Here is a 9,613-nt window from a genome sequence, read left to right on the forward strand (position 1 = left end):
TGGCGAAAAAAGAAACAATATTCAGAGTAGCCAATCCTGAGACTCATAAGGAAAAAAACAAGCCGTGCTTAATCTGATTTGTTATCAGTGATCAATACTTGCACGTTCCTGTGAGACTTACTGTTAATGTCCTAAATCAGGGAAAACTCTGGACTGGAATGAGGATTTTGAATGCTAGAAAATGGGATATTGTAGTCAAACGTTTTAAAACACAGAAACCTAACATGACACACTCAGAAATGAGAATAATTATTTAGGCACACAACTTTAGGCCCCATGTTTTATGTATGAGTGCCCAAATGGCTCAAGATCATATCACAGATACCTGTTAGAGAGGGTACATTCATTTCTAAAAAATGCACACTGCACAATAGGTTACAGCCTCTTTGTTTGTTTTACTCGTCTGTAATCTAATCCTATATGAAACCCAAGTCAAAGTAGGTTTTGGGATATTGGTCTCTGTAAGTCTCTGATCTGTTTTGTCTTAAAACATTTAACACCAAAACTTCTCTGGGTCAGCAACTGCAAGTTTAGTACCTGTTTTTGCTGGAGAATGTACAGAACAGAATCCATTTCGCAAAGGCATGGTTCTGTGAAGAAGTATATCCAGTTTTAAGCGACTACCACATAAAAAATGCTGCAACCACATGGCATGAAATGCAGAGCCAGTACAAACTCACTTTGCTGGTTCAAATGTTTTAGAACATTTTCGGAGAGTCATTTTGCCCCAGCAGATTTTATGCTTGACCAGGTACTGTCTGCCTGCCTGAAGCCAGCATAAACACAATTTCTTGTGTTTCAGTCAAATTACCAGAAATATGATCCTTTGTTTGCATGGATCCAATCTCAAAGGGCATGGAACCATCACACCAAAGACCTCATTTTTCTTAAACTAACAGAATTAAATTCTATGCTCAAAACTTACTAAATGTAACAAAACTGTGCAAAGATATGCCCCAAGATTAAAGTCAGGAGGCAGAGTGAGAGAAAGACTAATTCTCAAGTAAATGACCACAGGGAATAAATTAAGCATAATTCACTTTCTACAGACAAAAGAGCAACACTTTGGAAAATAATTATATATATATATATATTTTACACGGTACAAATTCCAAATAAACTGCTTCTCAGACCTTATGGCGAAATCTGTCTTGAGCCTGGCTCCTCTCGTTGCTGCTGTGGTTGACTGAGTTCTAATTTGACCCTTACGTGACAATCTCCACCAATGAATAGCAATGAGGAATTCACAAAGAAAGCTATTTCAATATAGTTCTCTTATAGGCACAGACAGACATACTGTGTTGGTGTCAAAAGAAACAAAATAAAAGCTGGTCGGGGTTTTTTTGTTCCATTGGACAGAAGCAGTCTGTGCAACAAGGCTTAAACTAGGGAAGGAACAAGGGCAGAGGAAATGCTAACAGGAAAACTCCTTGAGAAGGAACTTTGGATCTTAAGGACATAGCAGTGCAGCTCACCAGTTCTATTATTGCAGAAAAAATGTCAATGAGTAATATTTGAGGTTTTACATCAGTAGGAAATTTCATCCGATCATCCACCAGGAATAATTTTGTAGAAATAAATAAATTCCCCAAATAAATTGCAGAGTATCATACTACGATCTGGGTTTGGCAACACAACAAAAGAATCCAGACAGACATACATCTTTGTACATGCAATGCATTTCCAACACTTCACTCATGCCAGAACTTGCTCTGGTCAGTAGCACCCTAGCATCTCCAATCTTACCATAATGGTTCCCAGTCCATTTAAAAATTAATAGTTTAAATTGACCTCATAATTAAAAGCATTGAAATTATATTTTATTAACTTACAAAAGATACAATTCTCAGCCAAAAAGAATACGGAATTTTCTTATATCTAATACAATCTCTCTCGTGGATTAATCAGTGCATGTTTAAATGACACCAGTCATCTTTCTATAGCCTCCCTTCAGTAATGGTTCCTCACTTCAGCAGTTTGCTACTAGGAGTTTTTTGGCTTTTCCTTCCAAAATTTCATGCAGTGTTCTCAGGGCTTGGTGATACAGTGTGCCTACATAGCTTTAATTATACTGTAACTCTAGTTCCCTCTTAAGATACGTTTGAATTGCTATACTGTACTCCCAAATGGAAAGGAAAATAAATTAGAGCAATACAGAACATCTTTATAACACCTGCCTACATACAATAGCATAAATAATTCAGTAATGCATTAAACTTCAAATTGGAATATTTTTACAAGGGCCGTTTTTAAAGTAAATGTTTTAGCCTGTGATTAGTTTTACCCAACGTAAAAAATTTCCATTTCTCCTTTGAATTTATCATTTATAAACCAGAACAGCATAACAGCACCTTCCTGAAGCAGAGCTCTTGCTCTCCAGGACCTAAGAACTTGTCTACACTGAATAAGCTGAAGTCTTCCATCACAGAGCGCTCGTTAGGCCACACTTCCTTCAAAGATCAGTGTTTGTGTTAATTAAGCATAAAACAGCACGGCAAAGTGGCATCACGTTACCTCACACCTACTAAGTGTCCACACTAAGGTTTAATGGGGTATGCGATAGCCCATAAATTCACACTGTGCACTGTAAAGTCTCTGTGTAAACATCTATTTTCAAATGAGTGTCTAGGTGGAATAGTTTTTTTAAAAATCTTGTAAATATCAAAAGACTGAACAAGGTAGAGCTGGCTGAATTCTGGCTTAGTACACCTCTGCTGAATTTGAATGTGACAGTTAACATCCCTTGCTATTGTTCTATCTCAATAAGTGCTAATTCTGTCAACTCAGCCATGAAAATATTAGCATCGTTAATATTTCATTCCCTACATAAAGAGAATCACTGCTTTGCACAACTTAATTTCTATTTACCTACTTTAGTTGGGGAGCATTTGGGAGACAGCACTCCCCTCTCCCCATATCAAGAAGCCAAGTCTGAAGTAACCATCTGACCTGAACGGTGTGCACAAATCTCATGGAAAAAGTCAGAGTATTTTGAAGATTTCAGCAGTTTCATTTGCTTAATACTGTACATTATAATGAACAGGCCTATGTTTATCCCCAGAAACTTTTATATTTTTCTTTAGATTTTTTGTTTTTCTATAGAAATAAAATGCAACTTGGAAGTTAAAGCTAGAATAAGCAAGATAACACTTTGCTACCTCTTTTGGAATATGAATAGTAAATTTGCTGCTTCTCAAACCTCTGACACCTTTTCTTCTGCCTTGGAACTTTCCAAACATGATAGCTACCAGCTTGATTAGTTCACAGGCTGATCGCTTTAACACCCTAGAACACATGTCATTGCATCCTAAAGCTGCTGCATGTCATTGATTTTTCAAAGGTCTCCCCCACTGAAATCAATAAGGAGTTCTACTTAAAAATGGATTGCACTTTGTGGTCCTTTTCTGATTCATGTACATCCAGGTTTCCAAGTATTCTCATAGCTGCTTTTAGCAGAAGCTTTATGTACCGAGCTTCACCGCTTCCTCTGACCCCCGTCTGATTCTCACTGACATCAATAGAAGCTTTAGCCGCTGTGCTTCCGCTGCGAGCGGAAACAGACAACCTGGACAAACCTTGGTGGAGTAGAAAATTCCACTATAACCATTTTACTAGAATATTGTCTTCCAAGCAGCTAGAAAAAACCCTCAAGCAGTGCAGCTTATGTGAATGCTAGACAGCATCAGGCATTAAATTAACTATCCATGCACTGTTGTCTGCATACAGTTGTATGGATGGCCCAGGTCTCATCTCATTTTCAACAGAAATACCTCCTTACTGTAGAGACTACCTTGCAAGCACAGCCACCAAAAATCAATATGTCTATTCTTAGAACAGGGCTATTTCAAGGAGAGAGAAAAAGAGAAAGAACAAAAGCAGCATAGATCATAACTTCACTCCCTAGTTCTTCCCCTCGTATTTTAAAGCTTGGCTTCATGAATATACAATCCAATTTGGCCGTAAGTAAGCCAATCACATGAACAAACTGTTATAATCGTATGCAGTTACTTCCACAGAATACTTAAAAGATTTCACTAAACAGTATACAAGTATCCTCATTTTTCTTGGCTTCTAGATGTTTTGATTTTTGGTAAAAGGGCTTCCATTTTAAGATAAGAGCTACTGACAGAAATGCAGTATGAGACTGTCTGTATGTGGGGAACTACAGCTGAGAACAGCCATATATTTACAAGCATCAAATCTCCATTTCACAAAACACAGGAACAACAGAGTCAGTGGGTAGGCAGCAATTTCCATAGCCAGACCAGTTTCTCACTGGCAAAATGGAATAACTGAAATATTCCAGCAAGGCTGGAAAATCCAGCAGATGGTCATAATCATCCTTTCATAAAAGATATTACTGGGCTATCTTCTAACAGATAAAATAAATAACAAAATGGCAAGCAACAAAGATCAGGTCAGCTATGCAGTAAGGCAGACCGACAGCCCGCTTCATCTATTCCAAATGCTACAATAATGGTGTAAAGCAGACACTGTATTTAAATTAACTGCCGTTAGTTAGAAAATGGTCATTTCACTACACAGTTTGAGAGGAGAGGAAAAAAATCCAACTGTGACCCCACAGAACAGTGAGTGTTTAAACTCAGCAACAGATGTGTCAAATGACTTATCCCAACCATGAGGAGTTAATTGATGCTATAAATAGTACTCTGCAGACAAAAAAAATCCACTTAATTCTTGTATTCAAAGCACACAGTCTAGCTTTGCTTATCAGTACAAGTATTTTCCTCTAAATAAGTAGGCTTGGGTGTTTTACATGTTTTACACAGACAGATAATTTGATTTCAGGTTATTGAGAGATTTCCTTCCTTTTATTTTCAGAAGAACAGGGCTGCATGCAGCTAAATGAGATCCATAGATTACAGTAGAAGAAAGGCTAATAAAACTGCATAGCTACTTTCCTGGGTAATAACAAATGTTTTTTAATTCTAGGGCTCCAATCTCAGGGTTTATGAGGGCATTTCCAATTACTACTTTTAAGATTAATGCATATAAATGCATCAAAAGGAAATAGATCTTTTAACCCGTCTGAATCAAATACTTAGTATCTCCCATAGCATTTTACACCAGTAAACAAACTGGCACTGCTGGGGGGGGGGCGACACAAAAAACCCACAAACCCCCACAGTTCTGGAGTGTTCAGAGCAAGCATCTTCCCTGTGGTTTTCTTACTGCTTTCAGGAGAAAAAACACAACAAAAAACCTTCTCCTGTTTTTCTAAATGTGTGTCTTGTTTAACTCTCACAGTCATATCTAGTGGGTTGTGTGGCTGCTCTATTGCTCCACCAGGGAACTGCAAACATCAGTATAAACAGGAAAGAAAAAAATGTCAATATTCATGTTTAATTCGTGAAGCTACTAAACCAAATTAATTTTATTAGCTGCCTATCAACCAATCCTACTGCATTACTTTCCCACATTTCAACCTCCCTCATTAAAAACAACCAGATTTCAACCTTACATTGTTTTAAACCAGGAACAGTATCAATGAAGAGGAGATTAAAGCAATACAAAAAGAGGGAAGAAACAGAATGAGGCCCACTACAGCTCTAATTCTCTCCAGTAACATCTGTCTCATTTTAAATCAAGTATTTTTTTCACCTAGCTAAATTTGGAAGCCTGAGGCACTAACTAAACCCACTCCGTTACACCAAAACTATAGATCTGCTTTCTGCAACTGTATGTGCAGATTCAAAGATGGCAGTGATAGACCCTTCACTGTTTCAGCATCTGTAAATTTAAAATGCAATCCAAGTTCATTTTACCCTTGTAATTTTAGGATGCAATCCAAATTTGTGCTGATTAACACCACAGCTTTTTAGTGTTACAAGGCAAACATGCTTTTGAGAACTAATAAATAATATCTGAGCAAAAGAAAAGTATTCCGCTCATCTGATGTCTTGAATAATCATCCAGTTCATGCATAAACGCATAAAGGCAGGAAAAACAGGCACATTTTAATGACAGTCTCTGAAAGAATCATCATTCCATATGATGGATTTTGGCACATAACATCTCTCTAACATTGCCAACAGAACAGTCTTTGTTACACATTGCAAAAACGTCCTGCTCCAGAGTGTTACTGCCTGTTTGAGGGGCAGAAACAATGTCACAAGAACTGCCAGTTTAACTTACCTGTTTTCAGGTGCGAGACATGGCTGAATCTTCAAAGCAGAAATTTTTATCACTCAGAGCATTTTCTATTCTATTAGCCATGCATATTGGCTTCTCTGGGGTTACACTGACAGGCAAAATAGTCTTCAGAGAATAATATTTAGGACATGTCTCGTTCATATAATTGGGTAAATCAAGATGCTATAGTAACCCCATTGATTGGTCCAGACTCAAACGTTCTTTACTCATTTAGATCTCCACTTGCATGAAGCAGAAATGCAGTGCTGTGCTTAGCCTGCAAAGTGTTACATTCGTACATTTATCAAAAATTATTTTTATTACATCACTGCAAGTAGCAATTTTCACAGCTAAGATTCGTATCTTTATTAGAAGAGCTTTTTATTCATTGGCTTGTAGTGCTATCAAAATTTAAACATTTGGGCTGGTTTTCCCCAGTAGCTCTTTCCTTCAGGCTGAATGTCTCTTTTAGGAGAAGTTGAGCTAGAATAATTTGACTGTTTCTCATATCAGTTAGGGAAATTTTTGTGCAAGTTTCTTCCATTAGTGGCTCCGAAGACACGGTCAAGCAGCTTGCTATCAGTCAGCAACCCTACGGCTGCCTGCACAGCACCAGGATACAGTGTCTCCCTTCTGCTCTGTATGCAGCTGAAAGGGTGGCAGAGGCCACCACAGCCTTGGAACTCGCAGCATGCCAACACCCATACCGAACCTCCAGGCATTCCCCCTTTTCCCTATCCCGCTTTTCCTGCCTACGAAACCTGTTCTGAATTTGACCTTATCTTAAGTCTCTATTTCAGCTGGACAACTACCACATTTAAACGACGTCTTCCATGTTGAGATTGACCCTGATCTGAAAATCAGTAGGAATTGGGGAAGGTATTGGATTTAGGTGGTCACTATCAATTGTCATTTGGACAGATAATTTTCTGCCAGATAGCTATAGTTACACACTGACCTCATCCCTTCCAAGGCTATCCTACTTTTGTGTCTTTGACTAAATCTTAATGCTTTTTGTAGCTTGTATCGCCCATCAATAATATTTCTTCTTTCCAGGATACACTTAACACTAGTGCCTAACTGCAGTTATTTGGAAGCAGAACTATTTCTTCCAGATCACTGAAGATCTCCTCCAAGAACCAACCTTCTATTGAAACATCCCTTCTTAATAACCATTCTGCTGATAACTGTGCTGAGTGGGAAAAATAATAATTTTGCTTTAGCTGTCTAGCCACTTCAAATGTTTAAAGCAAAGTCCCTCTATTATACCAAAATGAAAATCCTGCACTGTATAACTAGGAATGTATTCCAGCTATAATAAACACTTCTAACTCATTTCATTGCGACTATATAGGTAACAGAGGTAAGTAGCAAACAATTCACACAGTAAATAAAATGTAAACTCAGTTGAGAATCCTACAAACAGCTTAGAAACTTTAAATGGGCTACATACACTTTCAGTTTTGACATACATAAAAAGGACAATGCTTAATCTAAAACTAATCAAATAAAAATGGAGAGAACTTTATAAAAATCAGTAACACGGTATTTGTTATTCAGAGGATTATTTTCGGACAATGCTTGGCTAAAACTATAATCCACCTACATCAAGAAAAGTAAAGCAGTACACAGAAGGGAGTAATATTTCAGGAAAACAAACAACAGAGTACTTTAATATTTAATACCATTATTCACCACCAAGCCTCCAGATTTAAAACAGACACACCTAAGTATTGAGATGAATTCACAGCAGCTGAAAATGCTTGTGGTCATCCTCTAAGCAACCAGAGGACTGGCCTTTTGGTCTCAAGAAAGGCTAAGACATAGTTGGCAGGGAGGGAGTGGAGACAGGAAGACACATCTTAAGACTATGACCCTTACTGCAGAAAGAGGTGGGATGCAAGACATAACCAAAGCCTGTAACCTAGCTTATTCCGATACAGAAAAACCTCAGGAAAGCACTAGCACAAGCTGAGAACAGAATAGGAAGTGAATGCTTACAGGCCACCTACTGTAAATGTGGCCGCAGGAAGAAGTCACACAGTAAGAGACATTCCCCGCTCTGTTGGGGTAGAATGAAACTAAACAAGGATTTCCATGGTAGAAGGAGAAGGGAGACATGGATCAGAGATGGCGTGAAGTCACAAAAGAAAATTGTCATCCCTGTTTTCCTTAGCTAGTACTTGAATTTTACCCTCACCAGTGCCTCAGCTCTCCATACAATAGAGAATTACAGAGGTTCCTGTCCTTGTTCAACAGTTTTAAGATTTATCATGGGTATTTCCTTCTTTCTGCCCCTCAACCATTCTACCACTATTTGAAAACATATTTTAGTAGGCCTTCAATAGCATGCAAACTAATGAATTTCTGAGAGGTGTAAAGATAATTTAAAAAAATAAAAGGACAATGATTTAAGAACATACGTAATGACAAAGCAGCAACATACTCAAGACACTTGGTGAGCAACTGCAGAAACACAGTACCTTTTATAGTGTTCCTTTCTTGTAGTGGCTTTAAGACAGAAATTCTCCCTTGGTTTGATGATAACTCTGCCAGAGAAAGAAAGAATCATAAAAAATACATTTTTATTCCATCTAGGGGGAGTAGGAAGAGGGGATTATTTTTTTAAATAATTGATAACATTTACATTATACAGTGGAAACCTATTAGTTGTGTCTCCCCTTGGTTCCCCTTCCCTTCCTGAGTCATGCTGGTGTACAAAGAAGTGTTACTTCCGAGATCTACTCCACCATCACCTGAAACCCCAAGAAAATCCACAGAACTGAAGTATAGAAAGTAAGCTCCGTACGAAGAGCTTGTTTGGCTAACTAGCTATTCCAGTCCTCTTTATTTCTGCCCCAGTGCCACCCATATGTGCATATATCAAACATTTCCAAACTCAGAATTTAATCCAATATATATTTAATTCCCCATTGATTCATAGATTTAAAAGCCAAAGATGTTTCCTTCGTAAGCATACACCATAGCATTTTCAGTCATCCAGGTCTAAATACCATCTAGTGACTCTAAAAATGTCACCTGTGGCTACATAAATACACCTCATCCCATTTGACATTTTTTCTTCTAGCAGCAGAAAATAAGAGAAATTAGGGCAAGACAAGATTCACCTTTGACATTCACCAGAAAGAACTCAACATTTTTCAACATCTCATTTTGTGTTTGAGCTTCAGATAGTATTCCCATTACAGCATTTCTTATCCTAGAAATTTCTCATATAGATAACAAGCAGGATCTTTTGTCTCCGGTTCCCACTCTCCTTCTCTCTTTCTGAGACCAAGAACATTCCTGCAGATCATCCTTGCTTAGTTCCACTCAGGCTAAAGTTTACCCCTAAAACAGACATGCCACTACCCTTCCACTTCCAGCCTGCAGCATGGCTTCATCATTAGACCCTTCCCCTCTGCTCCTCCTCTGGCTGGAAGGTACAGTAAGGCCAAAT

General features: G+C 38.1%; 1 protein-coding gene across 1 annotated transcript in view; it reads right to left on the reverse strand.

The window, feature by feature from the left end:
- The window catches only part of ARVCF (ARVCF delta catenin family member), a 185,265-nt gene extending 176,601 nt beyond the window's left edge, over nt 1-8,664 (reverse strand). Inside the window, exon 1 of the mRNA XM_059827844.1 lies at nt 8,637-8,664. The gene's annotated coding sequence lies outside the window, so the exon portion shown is untranslated. The remainder of the gene's footprint in view (nt 1-8,636) is intronic.
- Between the last annotated feature and the right edge of the window lie 949 nt (nt 8,665-9,613).

The sequence above is a fragment of the Gavia stellata genome, chromosome 21 (assembly GCF_030936135.1).
Source record: "Gavia stellata isolate bGavSte3 chromosome 21, bGavSte3.hap2, whole genome shotgun sequence".
Lineage (NCBI taxonomy): Eukaryota > Metazoa > Chordata > Aves > Gaviiformes > Gaviidae > Gavia > Gavia stellata.